The sequence below is a fragment of the Scyliorhinus torazame genome, chromosome 14 (genome assembly GCF_047496885.1).
Source record: "Scyliorhinus torazame isolate Kashiwa2021f chromosome 14, sScyTor2.1, whole genome shotgun sequence".
NCBI classification, from domain to species: Eukaryota; Metazoa; Chordata; class Chondrichthyes; order Carcharhiniformes; family Scyliorhinidae; genus Scyliorhinus; species Scyliorhinus torazame.
In genome coordinates this window covers 128,642,908-128,670,803 of record NC_092720.1, presented here as the reverse complement: position 1 = coordinate 128,670,803, position 27,896 = coordinate 128,642,908, and the positions used below count along the sequence as shown (strand labels likewise).

Sequence of the window (27,896 nt, the reverse complement as noted above, 5' to 3'; positions counted from 1 at the left end):
TGCTGCGTGGAAGAACTTAAAAAGGAGATGAAGAACGAGCTGTTGGCCCCGATATTACAGGCGATTGAAGGGCTAAAGGATGAGCAAAAGACCCAGGAGCAGGAGCTTCGGGTCGTGAAGGCAAAGGCTGCCGAGAACGAGGACGATATACAGGGCCTGGTGGTGAAGATGGAGATGCATGAGGCACAACACAAAAGGTGTGTGGAAAGGCTGGAGGTGCTGGAGAATAATGCGAGGAGGAAGAATTTAAGGATTCTTGGTCTTCCCGAGGGTGCAGAAGGAGTGGACGTCGGGGCATATGTGAGCACGATGCTGCACTCGTTAATGGGATCGGAGGCCCCGACGGGTCCGTTGGAGGTGGAGGGAGCATACCGAGTTATGGCGCGAAGACCGAGGGCTGGAGAAATTCCCCGAGCCATAGTGGTGAGATTTCTCCGATATAAGGACAGAGAGATGGTCCTCAGATGGGCAAAGAAAACTCGGAGCAGTAGGTGGGAGAACGCGGTGATCCGCGTATATCAGGATTGGAGTGCGGAGGTGGCGAGAAGGAGGGCGAGCTTCAATCGGGCCAAGGCGGTGCTTCATAAAAGGAAGGTCAAATTTGGAATGCTGCAACCGGCAAGACTGTGGGACACACATCAAGGGAAACACCACTACTTTGAAACGGCGGATGAGGCATGGACATTTATTGTCGAAGAGAAATTGGAATAAGTGGGTTATATAAAAAAAAAGAACGTTTGAGACAAAGTGGTGGGGCGAATATGGGGGGGGGCGAAGAGGGGGGAAAAAGGGGGGAGAGGAGAGATGATTTTTAAGTTGTTAATCCTGCGACCCGGTAACTTTTCTCTCTTCCCCTTGTTGTGGGGGAGGGAGGGAGGGAGGTGGAGGAGCTGGGGGCGTCAGCCATTGGGGGCGGGGCCAAAAGGGAAGCACGGGCTTTGTTCCCGTGCTATGATAATTATGGCGGGAACAGGGAACAGTGCGAGCCGAGGTCACGGGGGAAGCCGAGGTCGGCCAGAGTTTGCTGACTTCCGGGAGCAACATGGGGGGTGCAATTACGCTAGTGGGGGATCTAGCGGTGGGGGGGGGGGGGGGGGGGGTTAACTGGGTTGCTGCTGCTGGGGAGAAGGGGGAGCTGGTATGGGGTGGGGTGGGCGGGGTGGGGGGGGCGCCACCTGGGGGGGACACAGCTACGTGGGAACCGGGTGAGGAGCTGGTTAAAAAAAGGGGATGGCTAGTCGACAAGGGGGGGGGGGGTAAAGAGCCCCCCAACCCGGCTGATCACGTGGAATGTGAGAGGGCTGAACGGGCTGATAAAGAGGGCACGGGTACTCGCACACCTAAAGAAACTTAAGGCAGATGTGGTTATGCTACAGGAGACGCATTTGAAACTGATAGACCAGGTCAGACTACGCAAAGGATGGGTGGGGCAGGTGTTTCATTCGGGGCTAGATGCGAAAAACAGGGGGGTGGCTATACTAGTGGGGAAGCGGGTAATGTTTGAGGCAAAGACCATAGTGGCGGATAGTGGGGGCAGATACGTGATGGTGAGTGGCAAAGAACAGGGGGAGGCGGTGGTCTTAGTGAACGTATATGCCCCGAACTGGGATGATGCCAACTTGATGAGGCGCATGCTAGGACGTATCCCGGACCTAGAGGCGGGGAAGCTGGTAATGGGTGGAGATTTTAACACGGTGCTGGAACCAGGGCTGGACAGATCGAGGTCCAGGACTGGAAGGAGGCCGGCAGCAGCTAGGGTGCTTAAGGACTTTATGGAGCAGATGGGAGGAGTAGACCCCTGGAGATTTAGTAGACCAAGGAGTAAGGAGTTTTCGTTTTTCTCCTATGTCCACAAAGTTTATTCACGGATAGACTTTTTTGTTTTGGGAAGGGCGCTGATCCCGAAGGTGACGGGGACGGAGTACACGGCTATAGCTATTTCGGACCACGCTCCACATTGGGTGGACTTGGAGATAGGGGAGGAAAAAGAACAGCGTCCACCCTGGAGAATGGACATGGGACTATTGGCGGACGAGGGGGTGTGCTTAAGGGTGAGGGGGTGTATTGAAAGGTACTTGGAACTCAATGATAATGGGGAGGTCCAGATGGGAGTGGTCTGGGAGGCGCTGAAGGCAGTGGTTAGAGGGGAGCTGATATCAATCAGGGCACATAAAGGAAAGCAGGAGGGTAGGGAACGGGAGCGGTTGCTGAAAGAACTTCTGAGGGTGGACAGGCAATATGCGGAGGCACCGGAGGAGGGACTATACAGGGAAAGGCAAAGGCTACATGTAGAATTTGATTTGCTGACTACGGGCAATGCAGAGGCACAGTGGAGGAAGGCACAGGGTGTACAGTACGAATATGGGGAGAAGGCGAGCAGGTTGCTGGCCCACCAACTGAGGAAAAGGGGAGCAGCGAGGGAGATAGGGGGAGTGAGAGATGAGGAGGGAGAGATGGAGCAGGGAGCGAAGAGAGTGAATGGAGTGTTCAAGGCATTCTATGAAAGATTATATGAAGCTCAGCCCCCGGATGGGAAGGAGAGAATGATGTGTTTTCTGGACCAGCTGGAATTTCCTAAGGTGGAGGAGCAGGAGAGGGTGGGACTGGGAGCACAGATTGAAACGGAGGAAGTAGTGAAAGGAATTAGGAGCATGCAGGCGGGGAAGGCCCCGGGACCAGACGGATTCCCAGTTGAATTTTACAGGAAATATGTGGACTTGCTGGCCCCGCTACTGATGAGAACCTTTAATGAGGCGAGGGAAAGGGGCAGCTGCCCCCGACTATGTCAGAGGCAACGATATCGCTCCTCCTAAAGAAGGAAAAAGACCCGCTGCAATGCGGGTCCTATAGGCCTACTTCCCTCCTGAACGTGGACGCCAAGATTCTGGCCAAAGTAATGGCAATGAGGATAGAGGATTGTGTCCCGGGGATGGTCCATGAGGACCAAACTGGGTTTGTGAAGGGGAGACAGCTGAATACGAATATACGGAGGCTGCTAGGGGTAATGATGATGCCCCCACCAGAGGGGGAAGCAGAGATAGTGGTGGCGATGGATGCCGAGAAAGCATTTGATAGAGTGGAATGGGATTATTTGTGGGAGGTGCTGAGGAGATTCGGCTTTGGAGATGGGTATATTAGATGGGTACAGCTGCTGTATAGGGCCCCGATGGCGAGCGTAGTCACGAATGGACGGGGGTCTGAATATTTTCGGCTCCATAGAGGGACGAGGCAGGGATGTCCTCTGTCTCCATTATTGTTTGCACTGGCGATTGAGCCCCTGGCAATAGCATTGAGGGGTTCCAGGAAGTGGAGGGGAGTACTCAGGGGAGGAGAAGAACACCGGGTATCTCTGTATGCGGACGATTTGTTGTTATATGTGGCGGACCCGGCGGAGGGGATGCCAGAGATAATGTGGATACTTGGGGAGTTTGGAGTTTTTTCAGGGTATAAATTGAACATGGGGAAAAGTGAGTTGTTTGTGGTGCATCCAGGGGAGCAGAGCAGAGAAATAGAGGACTTACCGTTGAGGAAGGTAACAAGGGACTTTCGGTACTTGGGGATCCAGATAGCCAAGAATTGGGGTACATTGCATAGGCTAAATTTAACGCGGTTGGTGGAGCAGATGGAGGAGGACTTTAAGAGATGGGACATGGTGTCCCTGTCACTAGCAGGGAGGGTGCAGGCGGTTAAAATGGTGGTCCTCCCGAGATTCCTTTTTGTGTTTCAGTGCCTCCCAGTGGTGGTCACGAAGGCTTATTTTAAAAGAATTGAGAAGAGTATTATGAGTTTTGTGTGGGCCGGGAAGACCCCGAGAGTGAGGAGGGGATTTTTGCAGCGTAGTAGGGATAGGGGGGACTGGCACTACTGAGCCTAAGTGAGTACTACTGGGCCGCCAATACCTCAATGGTGTGTAAGTGGATGGGAGAAGAGGAGGGAGCGGCGTGGAAGAGATTGGAGAGGGCGTCCTGCAGGGGGACTAGCCTACAAGCTATGGTGACGGCGCCGTTGCCGTTCTCACCGAAGAAATACACCACAAGCCCGGTGGTGGTGACTACACTGAAAATTTGGGGGCAGTGGAGACGGCATAGGGGAAAGACGGGAGCCTCGGTGCGGTCCCCGATAAGAAATAACCATAGGTTTGTTCCGGGGAGAATAGATGGGGGATTTGGAGCATGGCAAAGAGTAGGGGTAACATAATTGAGAGATATGTTCGTAGATGGGACGTTTGCGAGTCTGGGAGCGCTGACGGAAAAATATGGGTTGCCCCAAGGGAATGCATTTCGGTATATGCAACTGAGGGCTTTTGCAAGGCAACAGGTGAGGGAATTCCCGCAGCTCCCGATGCAGGAGGTGCAGGATAGAGTGATCTCAGAGACATGGGTGGGGGATGGTAAGGTGTCAGACATATATAGGGAAATGAGGGACGAGGGGGAGATCATGGTAGATGAGCTGAAAGGGAAATGGGAAGAAGAGCTGGGGGAGGAGATTGAGGAGGGGCTGTGGGCTGATGCCCTAAGTAGGGTAAACTCATCGTCCTCGTGTGCCAGGCTGAGCCTGATACAATTTAAGGTGTTACACAGGGCGCATATGACTGGAGCACGGCTCAGTAAATTTTTTGGAGTAGAGGATAGGTGTGCGAGATGCTCGAGAAGCCCAGCGAATCACACTCACGTGTTCTGGTCATGCCCGGCACTACAGGGGTTTTGGGTGGGGGTGGCAAAGGTGCTTTCGAAGGTGGTGGGGGTCCAGGTCGAATCAAGCTGGGGGCTGGCTATATTTGGGGTTGCAGAAGAGCCGGGAGTGCAGGAGGCGAAAGAGGCTGCTGTTTTGGCCTTTGCGTCCCTAGTAGCCCGGCGCAGGATATTGTTAATGTGGAAGGAAGCCAAGCCCCCGGGTGTGGAGACCTGGATAAATGACATGGCAGGGTTCATAAAGTTGGAACGGATTAAGTTCGTTCTAAGGGGGTCGGCTCAAGGGTTCACCAGGCAGTGGCAACCGTTCGTCGAATACCTCACAGAAAGATAGAGGGAATGGAAAAGAAGAAGACAGCAGCAGCAACCCGGGGGGGGGGGAATCAGAAGGACTCTCAGGGATGTTATTGTATATGCATAGGTATTTGGTATATGTAATTGTATATTGGATTGTTGGATTGTATTTTTGGAGAGTATTTATCGTGGACAAGGCAGTTGCCATTTAGTTTTGTTTTTGATTTTGTTCAAATATTATTTATTTATTTGTTTAAAACAGGCCATTGTTATTTATATTGTTTTATTGATGTATAAAGGAAACACTACGTACTGTTATGTTTGGCCAAAAAATCTTGAATAAAATATATCTTAAAAAAAAGGAAACCCTCCTGCACACATTGTACAAAAAATGACCCATCTAATGTACTCGAACTATATCTTTTCCAGTCAATATTTGGAAAGTTAAAGGTAGCCATGATGTGGAGATGCCGGCGTTGGACTGGGGTGAGCACAGTAAGAAGTCTTACAACACCAGGTTAAAGTCCAACAGGTTTGTTTCGATGTCACTAGCTTTCGGAGCGCTGCTCCTTCCTCAGGTGAATGAAGAGGTATGTTCCAGGAACACATATATAGACAGATTCAAAGATGCCAGACAATCCTTGGAATACGAGCATTAGCAGGTGATTAAATCTTTACAGATCCATAGATGGAGTAACCCCAGGTTAAAGAGGTGTGAATTGTGTCAAGCAATCGCCGAGCAGAAACTTATAGCCAAGTTCCGCACACATGAGTGCGGCCTCAACAGGGACCTGGGATTCATGTCGCATTACATTCATCCCCCACCATCTGGCCTGCGAAATCCTACCAACTGTCCTGGCTTGATACAATTCACACCTTTTGTTCAAATCATTGGTGCCCAACATTCTTTTTAAATTTTAAAGTATCCCATTAAGGGGCAATGCTTCCATTGAAGGCATGGTGATCGGCGCGCATGCGCAGTGAGTGATTGTGCCTGTGGGAGGCGGGGCTGCCGGCTGGAGGAGGCGGGGCCTCCGGCTGGAGGAGGCGGGGCTGCGTACGTACCGCCCGCTGTCGGCGGCGGGACTGCGTCAGCTGCGCGCTGCCGTCATTTCCGGTGCTGGGGGGGTCGTCGAAGATGGCGGGTGTGAGGGTAGTCTCGGCCTGAGGGCATCGAAACGGCGGCACCGTAGCGGCGCCAGGGTGGGATCTGAGCGAGCCAGGCCGCCCGGCGGTAAGTGTGCGAGCCACAACTCACAGGCCCCGACCTGTTCACCACAAACATCCCACCCCGGCGAAGAAGTGCAGTCAGACAGATCCGTCGCACGCCCGCCGCCATTTTGCGTAATGAACCGGCGCAAGGCAGGCCCCAGGGAGGGAGAGAGGCAGGCCACAGGGCTCGGTGGGCTCGGATAGGGTCCCGGGGAGGCTGGGAGAGCATGCCCCCAGGGAGGGAGGGAGACGGGCACGCCACCAGGAATGGAGAGAGACGGGGCCCGGGGAAGGGAGAGAGCAGGGCCCCGGGGAGGGAGGGAGAGAGCAGGGCCCCGGGGAGGGAGGGAGAGAGCAGGGCCCCGGGGAGGGAGGGAGAGAGCAGGGCCCCGGGGAGGGAGGGAGGGAGCAGGGCCCCGGGGAGGGAGGGAGAGAGCCCCGGGGAGGGAGGGAGAGAGCCCCGGGGAGGGAGGGAGAGAGCAGGGCCCCGGGGAGGGAGAGAGCAGGGCCCCGGGGAGGGAGGGAGAGAGCAGGGCCCCGGGGAGGGAGGGAGAGAGCAGGGCCCCGGGGAGGGAGAGAGCAGGGCCCCGGGGAGGGAGGGAGAGAGAGAGCAGGGCCCCGGGGAGGGAGGGAGAGAGAGAGAGCAGGGCCCCGGGGAGGGAGAGAGAGAGAGCAGGGCCCCGGGGAGGGAGGGAGAGAGCAGGGCCCCGGGGAGGGAGGGAGAGAGCAGGGCCCCGGGGAGGGAGGGAGAGAGAGAGAGCAGGGCCCTGGGGAGGGAGGGAGAGAGAGAGAGAGAGCAGGGCCCCGGGGAGGGAGGGAGAGAGAGCAGGGCCCCGGGGAGGGAGGGAGAGAGAGAGCAGGGCCCCGGGGAGGGAGGGAGAGAGAGAGAGCAGGGCCCCGGGGAGGGAGAGAGAGAGAGCAGGGCCCCGGGGAGGGAGGGAGAGAGAGAGAGCAGGGCCCCGGGGAGGGAGAGAGAGAGCAGGGCCCCGGGGAGGGAGGGAGAGAGAGAGAGCAGGGCCCCGGGGAGGGAGGGAGAGAGAGAGAGCAGGGCCCCGGGGAGGGAGGGAGAGAGAGAGAGAGCAGGGCCCCGGGGATGGAGGGAGAGAGAGAGCAGGGCCCCGGGGATGGAGGGAGAGAGAGAGCAGGGCCCCGGGGATAGAGAGAGCAGGGCCCCGGGGATGGAGGGAGAGAGAGAGAGCAGGGCCCCGGGGAGGGAGGGAGAGAGAGAGAGCAGGGCCCCGGGGAGGGAGGGAGAGAGAGAGAGCAGGGCCCCGGGGATGGAGGGAGGGAGAGAGAGCAGGGCCCCGCGGATGGAGGGAGGGAGAGAGAGCAGGGCCCCAGGGAGAGAGAGAGAGCAGGGCCCCGGGGAGAGAGAGAGAGAGAGAGAGAGCAGGGCCCCGGGGAGGGAGAGAGAGAGAGCAGGGCCCCGGGGAGGGAAGGCGAGAGAGCAGGGCCCCGGGGAGGGAGGGAGGGAGAGAGAGAGCAGGGCCCCGGGGAGGGAGAGAGAGCGAGCAGGGCCCCGGGGAGGGAGAGAGAGAGAGATCGAGCAGGGCCCCGGGGAGGGAGGGTGAGAGCAGGGCCCCGGGGAGGGAGAGAGAGAGAGCAGGGCCCCGGGGAGGGAGATGGCCGAGCACAGGGAAGGATAGAGAGACAGGGGGCCAGGCGCCGGGGAGGGATAGAGAGGGAGGGGCGGCGGAGAGAGGAAGGCCCCGGGGAGGGTAGAGGGAGGCAGGGCGCAGGCCCCGGGGAGGGATAGAGGGAGGCAGGGCGCAGGCCCCATGGAGGGCAGGGCGCAGGCACCGGGGAGGGAGAGAGGGACAGGCTCCTGTTCCTGGGTGACAGAGATTTGGGGATTCGGCGGTGCACAGTGCAATTTGGAGGTGAAAAGGTACATAGTCGGGAATAGGAGGCGAGGAATCGCAGGCTTGTCAAATTTCCTGACCCTTTTATCCCCTCCGTATTCAGCAGTTAGGTTTGGATGTGGCAAAATCATATGCCTGATTAAAAAGAAATTGGCAGGTCAGATGGGGAACATTTGTTCAGGTGTGCCTATGACAAGAAAAGTGTCCCAGATTTGGAGAGCAAACTGTTTTTGGATGATGAAGTGTGTGTCCGTAATTGCAACTTTGATGCAGAACCTTTAACTCCTTTCTGGATTTTCATCTACATCATTGGTGGTGATACCCTGTTTCACCTTTCTACGCTTCCTCAGTTTGTCACACTATTTTCCTGGTAACGTCTAATGGGTGAGCAGAATTTTTTGGTGGCAGGAAAGAAAATTGAACCGTCGTTTAAAAAAAATGACAGAAATATGGATGGAGCTGGAAAATATAATAGCATGGATTTCAACGGGGAAGTTCATGTTTCAACAGCTTCATTGGGTTGAAGGAAAATTGAACAGAAGTAGATAAGGGGAATGTTGTATATATTTAGGATTCCAAATATTCTTATTGTATTATAGCACCTTTAAAGCCCCAAGGCTATTCGCAGGGTCATTATAAAACAAATTCTGACGCTGCTGCACAAAGCGCTATTAGGTCAGATGACCAAAAGCTTCGACAAAGGTAGGTTTTAATGAGCATCATAATGGAGGAAAGCAAGATAGAGAGATATTGGGAGGGTCTTCCATTATAATTGCAAATGCACAAGAGACCAGAATTAGAGGAGCGCAGATATCTTGGAGGGTTGTAGCACTGGATGAGATTACAGAGCGAGGCAAGCCGTGGTGAGTTTTGAGGATGAGAATTTTATGGTCAAAGTTGCTTGACTGGGGCAACTGACCTGGGTGGTCCCAGGTGCGGTTCTGGGTCACTGTCCGTGTGGAGTTTGCAAATTCTCCCCGTGTTTGCGTGGGCTTCGCCCACACAACCCAAAGATGTGCAGGGTGGGTGGATTGGCCATGCTAAATTGCCCCTTAATTGGAAAAAAATAATTGGTTACTCTAAATTTATTTAAAAAAAAGTTTCTTGACTGGGAGCCAACGTCAGTCAGCAAGCATAGGGGTGTGTGGCTTAATGCTAATGGTCAGGACAGCAGCGGTGAACTTGCAGAATGGGTGTGTGAACAGATGTATGAGTCAATTGTGTGTTTGGTGACCATAAAGACCTATGAAAAATTTGTCTAGAATGGGCAGCAATGCGGCGGAATTACGTATGACCTAATAGAGTTCCTCACAATTGAGGGGATTTGAGCGATGTCGTGAAGATGGTTCCAGTTGTGGGAGTCCAAATCTCGAAATTGTAATTATGACTGTCACGAATAAACATAATAAATTCAGGAACAATGTCTTTACCTGGATTGGGGTAGAACTTATTATCACACGAGCACATTCAATGGGGTGCAGAAGTGAAGAGATCTTGGGTTACAGATTCACAAATCATTAGAAGTGGCAATAAAAGCAGAGATCATAGAGTTTTACAGCATGCAAAGAGGCCCTTCAGCTCATTGTGTCTGTGCCGGACATCATGCACCTATCTATTCCTGCTGCCTTCAGGGATCTTTGGACATGCTGGTGAGGTGCTGGAAATATTAAACAGGCCTGGTAGCATCTGTGGAAAGAAAAACAGAGTTAATGTTTTGACTTGAGCATAACTCTTTGAAACTGAAGGAAGATAGAACTATGCTGTTTTATGCTATTGAAATAGGGGACGGGAAGGTCTGGGATGAGATAGAGGGTGCAAGAGATTAAATAACAGTGATGTCATGGAACAAAAAGCAAAGGGAGTGGTAATGAGTGAATGTCAATGGCCAAATAATAAACAGTTCTGTCTGAAAACAAGATACAGACTGCCACTTGGCAAAAAAAATCAAAACGGCCAGAGTTCATGATCTGAAACTGTTAAACTCTATGTTGAATCCAGAAGGCTGTACAGTGCTTAATCAGAAGATGAGGTTCTGTTTCTCGAGCTTGTCATTATCATAGAATTTACAGTGCAGAAGGAGGCCATACGACCCATAGAGTCTGCACCGGCTCTTGGAAAGAGCACCCTACCCAAGGTCAACACCTCCACCTTATCCCCATAACCCAGTAACCCCACCCAACACTAAGGGCAATTTTGCACACTAAGGGCAATTTATCATGGCCAATCCACCTAACGTGCACATCTTTGGGCTGTGGGAGGAAACCGGAGCACCCGGAGAAAACCCAGGCACACACTGGGAGGATGTGCAGACTCCGCACAGACAGTGACCGAATCCGGAATTGAACCTGGGACCCTGGAGCTGTGAAGCAATTGTGCTATCCACAATGCTACCGTGCTGCCCTTGTGTTGGGCTTCACTGGAGCAGTACAGCAGGCCAAGGACAGAAATATGAGCAAGGTAGTGAATTAAGATTCCAGCGGTTCGACGGTCAGGGTCACGCTTGCAAACTGAGCAGAGATGTTCCATAAAGCCTTCACATTGCCACCACCAAGAGAAATTACACCATTGTCAGTGGTGATGTAAGAGGACAGATTTGCATTGTAGACATCTGGGAGGGCTATGGGGCTGGAGGAGGATACAGAGAGAGGGAGGGGCGATGCCACAGGACATTTGAAAGCAAGAATTTTAAAACTATGGCATTGAAGAATTGGTCTGGGTTAATGAAACTAGTGTAATGGCAAATGGGACTTGATGCAAGTTAAGACACGAGCAACAGATTTTTGGATAAGGCGAGGATTGGGTAGATTAGAAGATGGGGGGCTGGTCAGAAGAATGTTTCACAAGTGCATGAGCTGAGGTAGGGTGGAGTCTGGAGGTGCAGGTTGGTCATACAGTGGATACATGGTCAGAGGCTCTTTTCTGGTTCAAAAAGATACCAAATTTGTGAATGATCCAGTTGAGTCTCACTTGCCAGAGTTAAGGATGGAGTTGATGGGGTGGGCCAGTGATTCAAGTGGAGGACAAAGATAATGGGCTGGATTCTCCGTCCGCGGTATCCTCCATTTCGCTGGCTGCGCACTCACGTCTGCGGATTTCCTGACGTCGTTGGGTGCCCACAATGGGAAACCCCATGGGTTGGAGAATCCGGCTGCCGGCGGGGTGCGCCGCACCATAAAACGGTTGAGACGGGATGAAGAATCCCACCCCAATGACTTCTGAATAGTTGAGGGAAATTCCTGCTCATCCAGTCCTGGATACTGGATAAGCAATGTGATATTGGAGACAGTGGAAAGGGTAAGGGAGCTAGATGTCACCAATGTACATGTGGAACCTGAAATGATTTTGAATAGCTATGGGGAACCATGTAGAGGAGATATACTGCCAACAATTAAGTATTTGGAAGGACTAAATCAGTCTTCACTCTCTCTCACCTGGATTGCTTAGCATTCTCTTTTCCGTGGTCCTGAACTTCTGGTCACTCCCATCATCAATGTTGTTGACTTCCAGCTTGCTGAGCATTGCTGGCCTTCACCCCTGTCTTAGCCCATCTTCTACCAAGGCAATCTGTGGTGGCTGAATAGGCCAATCCTGAAGCTGTAGACTCTGCCACAGGAGGTTAGTGATGAGGTGGGTGGGTGGGACACTCTGATTTCTGCGTGCTCTTTCTGCTGCTTATGCTTGGCCTCCATGTGCTCGAGGTGGTTGGCACCTTCTGGATGTTTCTTTTCCAGTTGATGCGTTCTAGGGCAAGCGATTCCCACATGTCTGTGGGGATACTGCATTTATTTAAGGAGGCTTCTAGAGTGTCCTTGTAGTGTTTTCTCTTCTCCGAGTGATCACTTGCCATCACGGAGCTCAGAGTAGAGCACATGTTTAGGGAGTCTTGTGTGGACGATGTGGCCTGCAATTCGTAGCTGGTCAAGCGTGATTAATGCCTCAATACTGGGCAATTGGCCTGGGAGAGGGCACACACGTTGGTATGCCTGTCCTGCCAGTGGATTTTGTAAGTGCAACATTGGCGATATCTATCTGGGAATTAGAGGTGTCTGCTGTACATTGTCCATATTTCTGATGCATACAGGAGGGCCTGGACCACGAGCTTGCCGCTGGATTTGAGGTCATGGTCTCCGAACACTTCTTCAGGCATCCGAAGGTTATGCTGGCACATTGGAGTTGATGTTGGATTTCAACATCATGTCTGCACGTGCCAAGAGGAGGCTCCTGAGGTATGGGAAATGGTCCATGTTGTCGAGGCTCCTGCCCTGGATCTTGATGGTCAGGCTTTAGTGTGGTAGGAGCAGGCTGATGGAGAACCTTTGTTTGCCAGATGTTTAGTCTGAGGCCCATTCTCTTGAGCCTCGGTGTATGCATCGACGATAGATTGTAGTTCAGCCTGTGTGTGCGCATATGCAGGTGTCATCTCCGTACTGCAGCTTGATGTGCAGCAATGGTGGCACAGTTGCTAGCACTGCTGCCTCACTGGCCAAGCACCGGGTTCAATTCCAGCCTTGGGTGACTGTGGATTTTCATGTTCTCTCTGTGTCTGCGTGGGTTTCCTCCAGGTGCTCCGGTTTCTTCCCACAGTCCAAAGATGTGCGGGCTAGGTGGGTTGGTCATGCTAAATTGCCCCTTAGTGTGCAGGTTAGGTGGAGTTATGAGGGTGGGGCAGTGGGCCTAGATAGGGTGCTCTTTCAGAGAGTTGGTGTAGTCTTGATGGGCCGAATGGCCGCTTTCTGCACTGTAGGGATTCTATGGACAGAGGTTGGGGTGGTCTCGGCTCGAGCCTGGAGGTGTTGGATATTGAACAGTTTACCACTTGTCCTGTACCACTCCAGGGAACTTCATGTGATGGGGTGGATTGTTGCAGTGAGAAAGATGGTGACGAGTGTTGGGGCAATGATGCAGCCCTAGTTTGAAATAAAAATGAATAAATGAAATGAAAATCGCTGATTGTCACAAGTAGGCTTCAAATGAAGTTACTGTGAAAAGCCCCTAGTCGTCACATTCCGGCGTCTGTTCGGCGAGGCTGGTACGGGAATTGAACCCGCGCTGCTGGCCTGCCTTGGTCTGCTTTAAAAGCCAGCTATTTAGCCCTGTGCTAAACCAGCCCCAGTTTGTACTCTTATTGGGTCTGTGGTGGACCCGTTGGTGAGGATCACGGCTTACATGTGATTGTGGAGCAGGCGTAGAATGCTGATGAATTTTTGTGGGCAGCTAAATTTGAGGAGGGCGTTCCACACTCTCACGGTCGATAGAGTCGAGTCCTTTGCGAGATCAAAGGTGGCCATGTGCAGTGGTTGGTGCTTCTCCCTGCAGTTTTCCTGGATTTGTCGTGCGATGAAGATGTGTCCATTGTGCCTCTTGATGGGTGGAAGCCGCAATGAAACTTGGGGAGGAGCTCTTCAGCCATTGGGAGAAGACGATTGAGGAGGATTCTTGAAATGGCCTTTCCCGTGGCGGTCTAATCGCTCTAATTTCCGCAGTCGTATCTGGTCGCAATTGTAGCGTCTCTGAGATCTCCCAGCTTGCTCCCTTCCAAACATGGGTGATGAGGTTGTGCATTCATGTCAAGAGTGCCTCTCTGCCATATTTTAGTACTTCGACAGGAATTCCATCTGCACCGGAGGCCTTGTTATTTTTCAGCTGGTTCTTTCGACCTTAGTAGGCTGGGGTTGTGCTGAGATGGTGGAAAATAGTGTGTTGTGGGATGGCATTGAGGGCTGTCTTGGTTCAGGAGGTCCACGAGGTGCTCTTTCTGCAGGTGTTCATTGCCTCTTTGTCTTTGATGAGTGCCTCTTCGTTTTTGGTGCTCAGTGGGGTAGGTACCTGGCTACGTGTACTGGAGATGGCTTTAATTGCGCCGCAGAAGCCGCACACCTCACGGTTGTTGGCAAGTTGCTGAGTCTCCAGTTTCCTCTCAGTCCAAAGATGTGCAGGTTAGGTGAGATTGCGGGGATGGGTGGGATGTGGGCCTAGGTAGGCCGTTTTTTCAGAAGGCCAATGCAGACTCGATGGGTCAAATTGCCTCCTTTTGCACTGTAGTAGTTTTATGGTTCTATTCTAATTCATAACTCTGAGCAAAAATATAACCCACTAAGGAGGGACGATTCGAAGAGTGGGATAAACAAACCATGGCTAACGAAGGAAGTTAAGGAGAGTATTAAATTGCAAGAAAAAGCATATAAGGAGGCAAAAGTCAGCGATAGCCCTGAAGACTGGGTTAATTCAGAATCCAGCAAAGAGGACTAAAAAGATGATAAAGAGAGAGAAAATAAATTGCAAGGGCAAACTAAGGAATATAAAAACTGAGAGATTATTTAAATATATAAAAAGGAAGTGAGAGGTCAACGTGATATAGGCCCCATTGAAAATGAATCTGGGAGATAGTTAAGGGGAGCAAGGAAATCGCAGAGGAGTTGGAGAGATATTTTGCATCAGTCTTTATCCCATTAATTCTGAAGAACAATGGGGAGATATTAAATACCATCACTAGAGAAGTAGTATGAGACAAACTAATGGGCTAAAGGCAAATAAGCGCCCTGGCCCTGATGGCTTGCATCCTGGGGAGGAGTGAGCAGGCTCGAGGGGCTGAATGGCCTACTCCTGTTATGGTGTTATGGTAATGGTCTAATCTCTGCACGAGGACAGGGACTAACAAACACTCATCGTCCACCAGTCATCTGTCTGCTGTCAGTGACGTTGTGTTTGAAGTGTGATCTCACTCTCTGGGCACAGCCTGCATTGCTAATCTGTGCTCTCCTCTGCTTTTTATAATTCTCCTGTGAAGCACCCCTGAGACATTTCAGTGTTAAAATTATTTTTATAAATACAAGTTGTGTAAGAGAATGATCTCTGCAGAGAAGAGAATGAGCAGACACACTTTCCAGGAGGGTTAGGTGAGGTGATTTGGTGTAGAGGGTGGGCAGTGTATCAGAGAGCTAGTTGAAGGAGATGCTGAAAAATATGGCAGTACCTGGTGTGTTTAGACCATGGAGAGCTTTGCAGTTGAGGATTTTCATGTCTGTTGGTTGGAAGATGGTGTAGAACCGTGGACCAGGATGAAAATAGTGCAGTTTTGGATAATTTGAAATAGCAATGGTATTTGGTAGATTAAGTTTAGTGGTAATGAGGGTGTGGATACAAATTTTGGTGACAACGGACTGAAAAGATTCGGGCAGATGCGAGCATTGCTTTAGAGGTGGGTGGTTGGGTACGGTGTTTGAAGTTGTTCTGTCCTTAGGTTGGACAAAATGCTGACTCTGCCCATAAACTAACTTAGCTGGAGTGAGGGGGATGGAGTTGATTGCAAAGCTGTGTGGTTTTCTTTGGGGGGGGGGGGGGGGGGGGGTGGATTGACTTATATATTTCCGATGACCACTAAGAAATTCTAACTCATCCCTAGTTTACAGGCAGTCTGAGAGCATGCAGATGGTTGTGGGGTAGAGCCAAGTGGTGGAAGGGATAATTTGACCCTTCATTGGGGTTGGGGCTGCAGAATTGATGGTTTTGGTGGGAGGCTGAGCCAATTGCTTGAGATACATTGACTAATATGGACAGGTAGGACTGAAATGATGCAAAAATTCCATTGATTTCTGATTTTCGTGCTACACAGATCTTGGAGGACATGTGAATAATGAGCGCTGGACCATGCACATTTGCATTTAAACAGAAGAGCTATAAAATTGTTTAAATATCTCTCCGATGTGGTTCCACTTAAAAATGCCCGTTGCAAGAAGTGATGTATTTAGTGTCAGACTAACATTTGTTACCATTTTTCCCATCATAGTTTTCCTGGTTTTCGATTTCAAATGAACATTGAAAGCATTGCAAGTTTTAAGATTTTTTTTTTCAAAGAAACAAAGCATTTTTGAACTGCTGGCAATATGAAGATTGTAATAACTTCCACAGCTTCCCTTCGTTTTTTTGAAAATTTAGAGTACCCAATTATTTTTTTTCCAATTAAGGGGCAATTTAGTGTGGCCAATCCACCTAACCTGCACATCTTTGGGTTGTGGGGGTGAAACCCATGCAGACACGGGGAGAATGTGCGAACTCCACACGGACAGTGACCCAGAGCCGGGATTTGAACCCGGGTCCTCAGCGCCGTAGGCAGCAATGCTAACCACTGTGCCAAGTGCCGCCTTCCCTTTGTTTTTTTGACTGTAGATTGGCAGAGTTACAGGCCTGTGGGGTTTCCAAAAAAATCCCAGTTATTGAGTTTCTGATCCAGTCGAACTGACTCTGGAATTTGTGCTTTACATGAACATCTACCACTATGAATTTTCACCATATACTTTTCTTCCTTATGTAGTTATCTATTTTCCTCTTCAAGACATCTGCTATTTGCCTCTAACACTTGTGGTAGCAGGTTTCACATTATATCCACTCTGGGTAAAGCTGAATTCTTTATATTTTAAAAAAAAAAATGTTTTTAAATTTAGAGTACCCAATTCTTTATTTTCCAATTAAGGGCAATTTAGTATGGCCAATCCACCTACCCTGCACATCTTTGGGTTGTGGGGGTGAGACCCACGCAGACATGGAGAATGTGCAAACTTCACATGGACAGTGACCCGGGGCCGGGATCTAACCGGGGTCCTCAATGCAGTGAGGTAGCAGTGTCAACCACTGACCCACCTTGCTGCCCCTTCTCCTGAATTCTTTAATGGATTTAATGACTGTCCAAAATTTTTGGCCTCGAGTCCCCTGCAAGTGGAAACATTTATGCCCACCTTATTGAACCCTTTCATGATTTAAAAAAAAAAAATTAATTTAATTGAGATTTTCACAAAATATCAACATCAGAATGAAAAAGGAACCCAGTAGAATTAAATACAGAACAAAATAAAACAACCCCCGTGCCCTCCTCCCCCTATACATAAATAATAAATTAACACCCTGAATTAACACACAGCAAATATATGCACCCCCTCAGATCCCCCAGTGTAAACAAACAAAAATAAAATACCACCCCCGACAGCGTCCTCGCTACGCCCTTCCAAAATTCCTCCAGCGCTGGGCATGCCCAGAACATATGGGTGTGATTTGCTGGGCTCCCTGAGCACCTAACACGCCTATCCTCACCCCCAAAGAACTGGCTCATCCTTGTCCCGGTCATGTGTGCCCTGTGCAGCACCTTAAACTGTATGAGGCTGAGCCTCGCGCACGAAGAGGAAGAGTTCACCCTCCGAAGGGCATCTGCCCACGTCCTCTCCTCGATCTCCTCTCCCAACTCCTCCTCCCACTTACCTTTCAACCCCACCACCGAGGCCGCCTCCTCCTCCTGCATCACCTGGTAAGTTTCCGAGATCTCTCCCCCCCCCCCCCCCCCGAGAGCACCCTGTCCTGTACTGTGCGTGGCAGCAGCTGCGGGAATTTCACCACTTGCCGCTTGGCAAACGCCCTTACCTGTAAATATCTAAAGGTGTTCCCCGGGGGGAGCCCATACTTCTCCTCCAGCTCACCCAGGCTCGTGAACTTCCCATCCACAAACAGGTCCCCCAACCTTCTTATTCCTGCCCTGTGCGACCCTGAAAACCCATCATCTATTCTCCCTGGGACAAACCGGTGGTTCCCCCGTATTGGGGTCCACACCGAGGCCCCAACCAGCCTCTCCCTCTACTCTCTCCTCTCCTTGTGGGCCCTAATGGAGATCAGCCCTCCCCTAACCACCGCCTTCAGCGCCTCCCATACCATCCCCGCTCGGACCTATCCGTTATCGTTGGCCTCCAGGTATCTCTCTCTACTTCCTCGGACCCGCTCACCCACCTCCTCCTCTGCCAACAGCCCCACCTCCACGCGCCACAACGGGCGCTGGTCCCGCTCCTCCCCCAGCTCTAGGTCTACCCAATGTGGGGCGTGATCTGAAATGGCTATCGCCGAGTACTCAGTATCCTCTACTCTCGCTATCAGGCCCTACTCATAATAAAAAAGTCGATCCGGGAATAAGCCTTATGAACATGCGAGTAGAATGAAAATTCCCTAGCCCCCGGCCTTGCAAATCTCCAAGGGTCCAGCCCTCCCATCTGGTCCATAAACCCCCTCCGCAGTTTAGCTGCCGCCGGCTTCCTACCCATCCTAGACCTGGAGGGATCCAGTGCCGGATCCAACACTGTTATAGTGTCTCCCCCCCCCCCCCCCCCCCCCCCCCCCCCCCATTATACCCCATTTCCGAGTCCGGGATCTGACCCAACATGCGCCGCATAAAACCCGCATCGTCCCAGTTCGGGGCATACACGTTGACCAGCACCACCCTCTCCCCTTGCAGCTTACCACTTACCATTACGTACCTGCCACCATTGTCTGTCACATTGCTCGACGCCTCGAACGACATCCTCTTTCCCACCAAGATCGCCACCCCCTGATTTTTGGCATCCAGCCCCAAATGAAACACCTGACCTACCCACCCTTTCCTCAATCTTACCTGGTCTGCCACCTTCAGGTGTGTCTCCTGGAGCATGATCACATCCGCCTTCAGCCCCTTCAGTTGCACGAACACCCGGGTCCGCTTGACCGGCCTGTTCAGTCCCCTTACATTCCAGGTGATCAGGGGGCTACCCGCCCCCCCCCCCCCCCCCCCCTCCGCCGACTAGCCATAAACCCTCCTCGACCAGCCACCCGCCCACGCCCGGCCCGTTCCCCACGGCGGCAGACCCCCATCCCAACCCCCCCTACTCGCTCCAGCTCCCCGTGACCATACCAGCAGCAACCCCCCCCCCCCAAGCTAGGACCCCTCCTAGCTGCTTTGCTCCCCCCATTGCACTCCCGCTGACCCCGGCCACTCCCGCCTCTCCTTCGACTCCTCCCATTGTGGGACATGCCCTCCTCCTCCATTACCCATCAGCAGGCTCTCCGCGTCCCCCTTCCATCCCAAGCGCGGGAACCAACCCTCGCTCCCCTGGCCACGCCCCCTCCAGCCTTCAGCGTGGGAAAAAGTCCGCGCTTTCCACCTGCCCGGCCCCACCACCTCTGACGCAGCTCCTTTTACAGGCCCAGTCCCCCCCCCCCCCCCCCCCCGACTCGGGCCTCGCCCTCCCCGCAGGGCCCCATCCCCCCCTACCGGCCATCCACCCCTACTCCATTTACTTACCCCCCCTCCAAGAGCCCACCCGACAGACCCAACCAAAACAGTGCCCAACCCACCCTAACCACCCACACCGAACCAAAAAGAAACGAGCAAAGAACCCTCCCTCAAAGTGTAACACACCAACAACAATCCCCGACCACCCATCCCGACCCTCAGTTTGTGTCCAACATCTCGGCCTGAACAAAGCCCCACGCCTCCTCCGGAGACTCAAAATAATGGTGCCGGTCCTTGTAGGTGAGCCACATTCGTGCCGGCTGCAGCATGCCAAACTTCACCCCCTACCTGTGCAGCACCGCCTTCGCCCGGTTGTACCCGGCCCTCTTTTTCGCCACCTCTGCACTCCAGTCCTGGTATATTCGAACCTCCGCGTTCTCCCACCTGCTGCTCCTCTCTTCCTTGGCCCACCTGAGCACACACTCCCGATCAGCGAACCGATGAAACCGCACCAGCACCGCCCGCAGCGGCTCGTTAGCCTTGGGCCTCCTCGTCAGCACTCTATGGGCACTCCCGGCTCGTCCGATACCCCAAATAGTGCGAGCCCCCAACTCGGCTTAACCCGGATGTTTACCACCTTAGACACCGTCCACGCAACGCCCCTCCAGAACCCATCCTGCGCTGGGCACGCCCAGAACACGTGGGCATGATTTGCTGGGCTCCCCGAACACCTCGCACACCTGTCCTCCACTCCAAAAATCCGACTCTGCCTTGCCCCAGTCATGTGCGCCCTGTGCAGAACCTTAAATTGTATCAGGCTAAGCCTGGCGCAAGAGGAGGAAGAATTTACCCTACCCAGGGCGTCCGCCCACGTACCCTCGTCGATCTCGTCCCCCAGCTCATCCTCCCATTTACCTTTCAGCTGCTCAACCGAGGCTTCCTCCTCCTCCTGCATCTCCTGGTAGATCGCCGTGACCTTGTCTTCTCCAACCCCCACCCCCGAAAGCACCCTATCCTGGATCCTACGTGCTGGCAGCAGTGGAAATCCCCATACCTGCCGTCTTACAGACGCACTTACCTGTATGTACCTGAAGGCATTTCCAGGGGGGAGCCCAAATCTTTCCTCCAACACCCCAAGGCTCGCAAACGTCCCATCTATAAACAGGTCCCCCACCTTCTAATACCTGCCCTGTGCCAGCTCAGGAACCCCAAATCCATTCTCCCCGGGACAAACCAATGGCTCTCTCGGATCGGAGACCACACCGAAGCCTCTGCCTCCCCCTGTGGTGTCTCCACTGCCCCCAAATTTTGTGGGTCGCTGCCACCACTGGACTCGTGGTGTACCTTGTCGGCGGGAGCGGCAGCAATGATGTCACCAGCGCTCTCAGGCTCATGCCCACACAGGACACCATCTCCAGCCTCTTCCATGCCGCCCCTCCCCCCCCCCCCCCCCCCCCCCCCCCCCCCCCCCCATTACCCACTTGCATATCATCGCCACATTGGCAGCCCAGTAATACCCACACAGATTAGGCAACGCTAGCCTTCCTCTGTCCCTGCTCCGTTCCAGAAACACCCTTCTCAGCCTCGGGGTCTTTTTCGCCCATACAAACCCTATGATGCTCCTGCTGACCCGCTTAAAAAAGGCCTTGGGGATCAGGATGGGGAGGTACTGGAATATAAAAAGGAACCTCTGGAGCACCGTCATCTTCACCGATTGTACCCTACCCGCCAGGGAGAGTGGCAGCATATCCCACCTTTTAAACTCCTCCTCCATCTGCTCCACCAGCCTCGTCAAGTTGAGCTTGTGTAGGGCCCCCCAGCTCCTGGCCACCTGGATCCCTAGGTACCGAAAACTCCCTTCCGCCCTCTTCAGTGGAAGCTCGTCTATCCCCCTTCCCTGGACCCCTGGGTGTATCACGAATAGCTCACTCTTCCCCATATTGAGCTTATACCCGGAAAAGTCTCCAAACTCCCTGAGGATCCACATCACCTCCGGCATTTCCCCCCACCGGGTCCGCCACATACAGTAACAGGTCGTCTGCATACAGCGATACCCGGCGTCCCCCCCGCACCAGCCCCCTCCAGTTCCTGGACTCCCTCAAAGACATCGCCAACGGTTCAATTGCCAACGCAAATAGCAGGGGGGATAGGGGGCACCCCTGCCTCGTCCCCCGGTACAGCTGAAAGTATTCCGACCACCTCCGATTTGTGGCTTCACTCTCCACCGGGGCTTCGTACAGTAACCTAACCCAACTAATGAACCCCTCCCCGAACCTCCTCAACACCTCCCACAGGTACCCCCACTCCACCCTATCGAAGGCCTTCTCCGCATCCATAGCCGCCACTATCTCCGCTTCCCCCTCCACTGCAGGCATCATGATTACATTTAGGAGCCTCCGCACATTGGTGTTTAGCTGCCTTCCCTTCATGAAACCCGTCTGGTCCTCATGGATCACCCCCCGGAACACAGTCCTCAATTCTGGTAGCCAACACCTTCGCTAACAGCTTCGCATCCACGTTGAGGAGCGAGATTGGCCTATACGACCCACACTGTAAAGGGTCCTTCTCCCGCTTCAAGATCAGCGCCCTGGACATGGTCGGGGGTAGGGCCCCCCCCCCCCCTCCCTCGCCTCATTGAAAGTCCGCAATAGTAGTGGGCCCAACAGGTCCATATACGTCCTGTAAAATTCCACTGGGAACCCATCTGGCCCCGGTGCATTCGCCGCCTGCATACTCACAGCCCCTTAGTCAGATCCTCCAGCCCTACCGGTGCCCCAAGCCCCGCCACCTGCCCCTCCTCTACCCTCAGGAACCTCAGCCGGTCCAGAAAACGACGCATCCCCCCCATCTCCGACGGGGGCTCAGACCTATACAGCCCCTCATAGAAGTCTCTAAATACCCCATTTATTCCCACCGCACTCTGCATCGTGTTTGCCCCTTTATTCCTAACTCCCCCAATCTCCCTCGCCGCCTCCGAAGCTGGTGTGCCAGCATCCGGCTAGCCTTCTCCCTGTATTCATACACCGCCCCTTGCGCCTTCCTCCACTGCACTTCCGCCTTCTTGGTAGTCAACAGGTCGAACTCGGCCTGGAGGCTTCGTCGCTCCTTGAGTAGTCCCTCCTTGGGGACCTCTGCATACCTCCTATCTACCCTTAAAATCTCCCCCACCAACCTCTCCCTCTCCTCTCCTTCCCCTCCTTGTGGGCCCTAGTGGAGATTAGCTCTCCCCTAATCACCGCCTTCAGCGCCTCTCAGACCACCCCTACCTGCACCTCCGCATTATCGTTCACCTCTAGGTATCTTTCAATGCACCCCCAGATCCGCCCGCTCACCACCTCATCCGCCAGCAAACCCACCTCAAGGCGCCACAGCAGGCACTGGTCCCTCTCCCCCCCCCCCCCCAGCTCGAGCTCCACCCAGTGCGGGGCATGGTCTGAGATGGCTATGGCCGAATAGTCCGTGTCCTCCACCCTCTGGATCAACGCCCTGCTCAAAACGAAGAAGTCAATCCGGGAGTAGGCTTTATGGACATGGAAAAAGAAAGAGAATTCCCTGGCCCCGGGCCCAACAAACCTCCATGGGTCCATTCCTCCCATCTGGTCCATAAACCCCCTCAACACCTTGGCTGCCGCCGGCCTCTTACCCGTCCTGGATCTAAGTGGTCCAATGCTGGATCCAACACCGTATTATCAAGCTCCCTGCCTCCAGGTCCAGAATCCGGCCCAACGTGCGCCGCATAAATCCGGCATTGTCCCAATTCGGGGCATATACATTCACTAATACCACCCGCACCCCCTGCAGCTTACCACTCACCATCACATACCTACCTCCATTGTCTGCCACGATGCTCAGCGCCTCAAACGACACCCGCTTCCCCACCAAAATTGCCACCCCTCGATTCTTTGCGTCCAACCCCGAGTGGAAAACCTGCCCTACCCACCCTTTCTCAGCCTAACCTGGTCTGCTACCCTCAAATGCGTCTCCTGGCGCATGACCACATCTGCCTTCAGTCCCTTCAGGTGCGCGAACACACAGGCCCTCTTGACCGGCCCGTTCAGGCCCTTCCAAGTTATCAACAGGATCAGGGGGCTGCTGCCCCCCCCCCCCCCCGGCCACCGATTAGCCATCTGCCTTTCTAGGCCAGCCACGTGCCCACGCATCCCGCACTCTCCGTTCCCCCCAGCGGCAGACCCGCGCCCCGACTCTCTTCAAGCTCCAGCTCCCCTTTGGCCAATGCAGTAGCAACCCAGTTCCCCCTCTCTCTTTCCCCCACCCCCGCCAGCTAGGTCCCCCCCCCTAGCTGCATTGCTCCCCCCATAGCCCTCCCGTAAATCAGTTGACTGCTGCTGACCCCGGCTGCTCCCGCCACTCCATCGACCCCCCCCAGTGTGAGAATCATTCCCCTCCCCCCTCCTGTCCATCAGCGGGCGCTCCTCTCCAGCACCACCACCCCCCGACCCTGCCCCATTCCCTAGCGCGGGAGAAAAACCCGCGCTTTCCACCAAGCCGGCCCCGCCCCCTCAGGCGCAGCTCCCTTTCGCGGCCTGATCTCAGCTCCCCCACCTCGGCCCCCCCCCACCCCAAAAGGGGCCCCCTCTTCCAACCACCGACACCCACACTCTCACCAAACCCCCACTACGAACCATTTCACCCTACCCCACCCAGCACCCAAAAAGAAAACAGTACCAAACAGAACAGAACATCCCCCCCCACCCCCCCAAAACACAACAATCACATCAATCCCCTCGCAACCGACCCTCAATCCGAGTCCAACTTTTCAGCCTGGATAAAGGTCCACGCCTCCTCCGGCGTCTCGAAGTAGTGGTGGCGGTCCTTGAAAGTGACCCACAGTCTCGCCGGCTGCAACATTCCAAATTTCACCCCCTTCCGATGCAGAGCTGCCTTCGCCCAATTGTACCCGACCCTCTTCTTGGCCACCTCCGCGCTCCAGTCGTGGTATATCCGGACCTCTGCATTCTCCCACCTGCTGCTCCGCCCCTTTCAAAAAAATTATTATTTTTTCAATTGTAGATTTAGAGTGCCCAATTCATTTTTTCCAGTTAATGGGCAATTTAGCGTGGCCAATCCACCTATCTACCCTGCACATCTTTGGGTTGTGGGGGTGAAACACAGGCAAACACGGGGAGAATGTGCAAACTCCACACGAACAGTGACCCAGAGCCGGGATCGAACCTGGGACCTCGGTGCCGTGAGACAGCAGGGCTAACCCACTGTGCCACCGTGCTGCCCTTCTCGGCTCCTTTGCCCACCTTAGGACACACTCCCTGTCCACGAAGCGGTGGAACCGTACCAGCACCGCCCGCGGCGGCACGTTGGGCTTGGGCCTCCTCGCTAGGACTCGGTGGGCCCCCTCCTGCTCCAGGGGTCCCGGGAAGGCCCCTGCGCCCATCAATGTGTTCAACATCGTGACCACGTATGCTCCAACATCCGACCCCTCCACTCCCTTCGGGAGACCCAGAATCCGCAGGTTCTTCCTCCTCGACCGGTTTTCCATGTCCTCAACTTCTCCTGCCATTTCTTATGCATTGCCTCGTGCGCCTCTATCTTCACCGCCAGGCCCAAGATCTCGTCCTCGTTCTCCGAGGCCTTTTGCCGCACCTCCTGGATCGCTGCCCCTTGGGCCTTCTGAGTCTCGAGCAGCTTGTCAATCGAAGCCTTCATCGGTTCCAACAGCTCTGCCTTCAATTCCGTGAAACTCCTGCTGTTCCTGCGACCAGTGCGTCCACGCTGCCTGGTCTCCACCCGCCGCCATCTTGATTTTCCTCCCTCGCACTTTCCGCTGCTCCAAAACTACTTTTTTCACCGCTCCACTCCTGGTCCAATCCATACAGTGCCGGAGAAATGTTACTATCACCTTCCCACACTGGGAACCGTCGAACAAATGCCGCTGGGGGCCCTAAAAAGAGCCCAAAAGTCCGTTTCTGTCGGGAGCTGCCGAACGTGCGACTTAGCTCCGCATAGCCGCAACCGGAAGTTCTCCATAAATTTATTAATGTTGCATTGCATTCCCCATTAACTCTATGCCCCGAATTGGTGTCACCACAAATTTTGAACTTGTTCTTCCAATTGCCAAGTCCACATAGTGTTAATGTAACTAGTGAACAGCATTGATCACGGTGGAACACCACACCGCATTTTGCACCAGTGAGTGAACCGTTGACCACGACCCTTTGTTTTCTGTTCTGCTACTTGCTCAGTGTCACATTGAAATATTTCTGTTATCATCTTCCCCATGCACGGTAAAAGAACTGAAGTTATCACTTTTTGCTGTCGCTGGTTTTAGTATTTTATCAGGTTCTCCAGCCCTTTGCTGAAATTCAGTGTTTCTTTCTCTGTGGCCTCATCTTCAGGCTTTTCCTCTGGTCTGTGTATCTTTACTGGCTGTTGGTTTTAATTTGATTTGCCGTTTCTAATCCTGTTTGTTAGTTAAATTCTCTCAGTACCATTTAGACATAAAATTAATCTCTGAATCAGAGCAGAAAGATTTTATTTATTCAGCGCCTGCAACAAAATCTGTGGCAGGTCAAGTCTCCTGCATTTGTCATGAGTATATTTCAATCCCATAAGTTCATTGTGACCAAGGGCCAAATGCAGTGCTCAACATCACCTGAAGCTGTACTGCAGTTGGCCTGAAAAAATGGCTTCGTAATTCCATCTGATAAAATAGAAAAGGGAAAAAACACCAAAGGAGGGCAGGTCCTGCCTGCCGGGGAAGATTGCTGATAGCTCCTCAAGCTGGGTTCCCACCGTTGTGGGACATTTATTGACATCGGGTCCCTGCTGGAAGATTAATATATTGGTGTGTAAGATAGTGCTTTTCCCAACTATAGACACCAGACTCTTATTTCCTCGTGTTGCTCAGTGGGACTGGGCGACTGAGGCTATCTCCTGCCATCCATTTGATGTAATCAAAACTTTGCTGCCCGTGTCCTATCTTGTATTAAGTGCCATTCATCATCACCCCTGTGCTTGCTGACCTGCAGTAGCTCTGTTAATCAGTGCCTTGATTTTAAAATTAACATCCCTCTTTTTAAATCGCTACATGGCCTTGCCACCACCCAACCTCTGTAATTTCCTCCTCTTGCTCAACTCTGAGAAGTCTGCACTATAATTTTGACCTCTCGACTATTCCCGAGTTTAATTGCAGCACCATTGATGGCCATGCCTTGATCTGTATAGACCCTAATATCTGGAGTACTGTTCCAGCTATCTGTCCTCTACCTCGCTTTCCTCCTGTAAGAAGCCCATTAAAACTCATGATCTTGACTAAATGTTTGGTCATGCACCCTAATTTCACCTGTGATACGTCAAATTTTGCTTTATAGCACTCTTGGGAGGCATTTTGGGATGTTTTATTATGTTAAAGGTGGCATCTGAATAAATATAAGTTGTCTTTTAGCAACCCCAGCCTTGGTAGAATTGCATTCATGCTGTACAAACAGGTGTTCACTGCAATGCACCTTCCTACTCATTCTGTACTTATTGATTAGACCCATCAGGCACTAAATCATGGCAGATGCTGCAGAGCAGGGCAGCAATGTTTACACTGTACTCATGCATTTATAATGTGTACTAGATGTTATGGATAATCTGCTGGTCACAGCTTGGCACTGTACCTGAGGCAGCTGCTGGGTTAAGGGGAATGAAAGCAAGCTAATTTTGTAATTTTTTGCCTTTTTCCTCTAACTTGCTTTCAGTTATCACTTTTTGACCTCTGTTCGGCCTAGAATTTACAGCATCAAAACAAGCTGCATGGTTGAAATATTCTGTGCTGGTGTTTAGGCTCCACTTGAACTCCATGCCATCCTACTTCATCTAACCCTATTAGCAAAACTGTCTATTCATTTTTACAGCCTATATCTTCCTAGCTTCCCCCTAATCACTAGCAACAAATTTCACATTCTAATCATTCTGGATAAATAAGTTTCTCCTGAATTCCCCATTGGACTTATCAGTAACTAAAATTTATGATTCCTATTTTTGAACTCCTTCCCCAAGTGGAATCATCTTGTTTATGCCTACCCTACTGAACCCCTTAGATCACCCTCTATTAAATCAGCTCTCATCACTTTTCTTATGAAATGAAGTCTGGACTGTTGTTGTTTGGGTATTATGCTTATTGCATGGTCTGCATCTTCCTTGTACATATTTCACTGATTCAATATCTTTTTTTGTAAACTGTGCAAATGCAGGCTAACAGTCTATACAGATTTACCAAAACCTCTGTTTTGCAATTCCATTCCAGTAGACATGAACCCCCAATGTTCTTTTTGCTTTTTATGATCTTGTTAACAATGCATTCTTATGTTTAATGATTTGTGAGTGTGTACTCCAGGTCCATTGCTCCTCTACCCTATTGAGAATGAGTAGGTAGTTTGAGGACATGGCAGTCTTGGTTTTAAAACTGGGGAAAGGAGCCACAGTAGAGCGTTGACCTCCGGTCAGGAAGAAGTGGAGGGTTGCAGTTTTACATATAGTATGGACTGGCGAACAAAGCTTTGAATCCGTTCAGCTCATTGTCTTATGTATTGTCTTGCAATTGTTGTCCACTTTGCATTGAGCAATGATCTTGACTTTTACTGAATTACTGAATGTGGATGAAAGATTGGATGTGACCCTCGGATTGGATGTGACCCTCGGATTGGAGAGTAGGGAATCTCTCACTGAAATTGGCAAAGAATATAATAATATTTATTATCACTGCAATGAAGTTACTGTGAAAAGCCCCTAGTTGCCACATTCCGTCGCTTGTTCGGGTACACAGAAGGAGAATTCAAAATGTCCAATTCGTCTAAC

At 52.4% G+C, this 27,896-nt stretch overlaps 1 protein-coding gene across 3 annotated transcripts in view; it reads left to right on the top strand.

Moving 5' to 3' along the window:
* Positions 1–6,089: 6,089 nt before the first annotated feature.
* The window catches only part of wdr33 (WD repeat domain 33), a 178,254-nt gene continuing 156,447 nt past the window's right edge, over positions 6,090–27,896 (top strand). For 2 of the 3 annotated variants that reach the window (XM_072474881.1, XM_072474878.1), the window contains exon 1: positions 6,090–6,219. The gene's annotated coding sequence lies outside the window, so the exon portion shown is untranslated. The remainder of the gene's footprint in view (positions 6,220–27,896) is intronic. The other variant, XM_072474879.1, reaches the window with a different exon arrangement.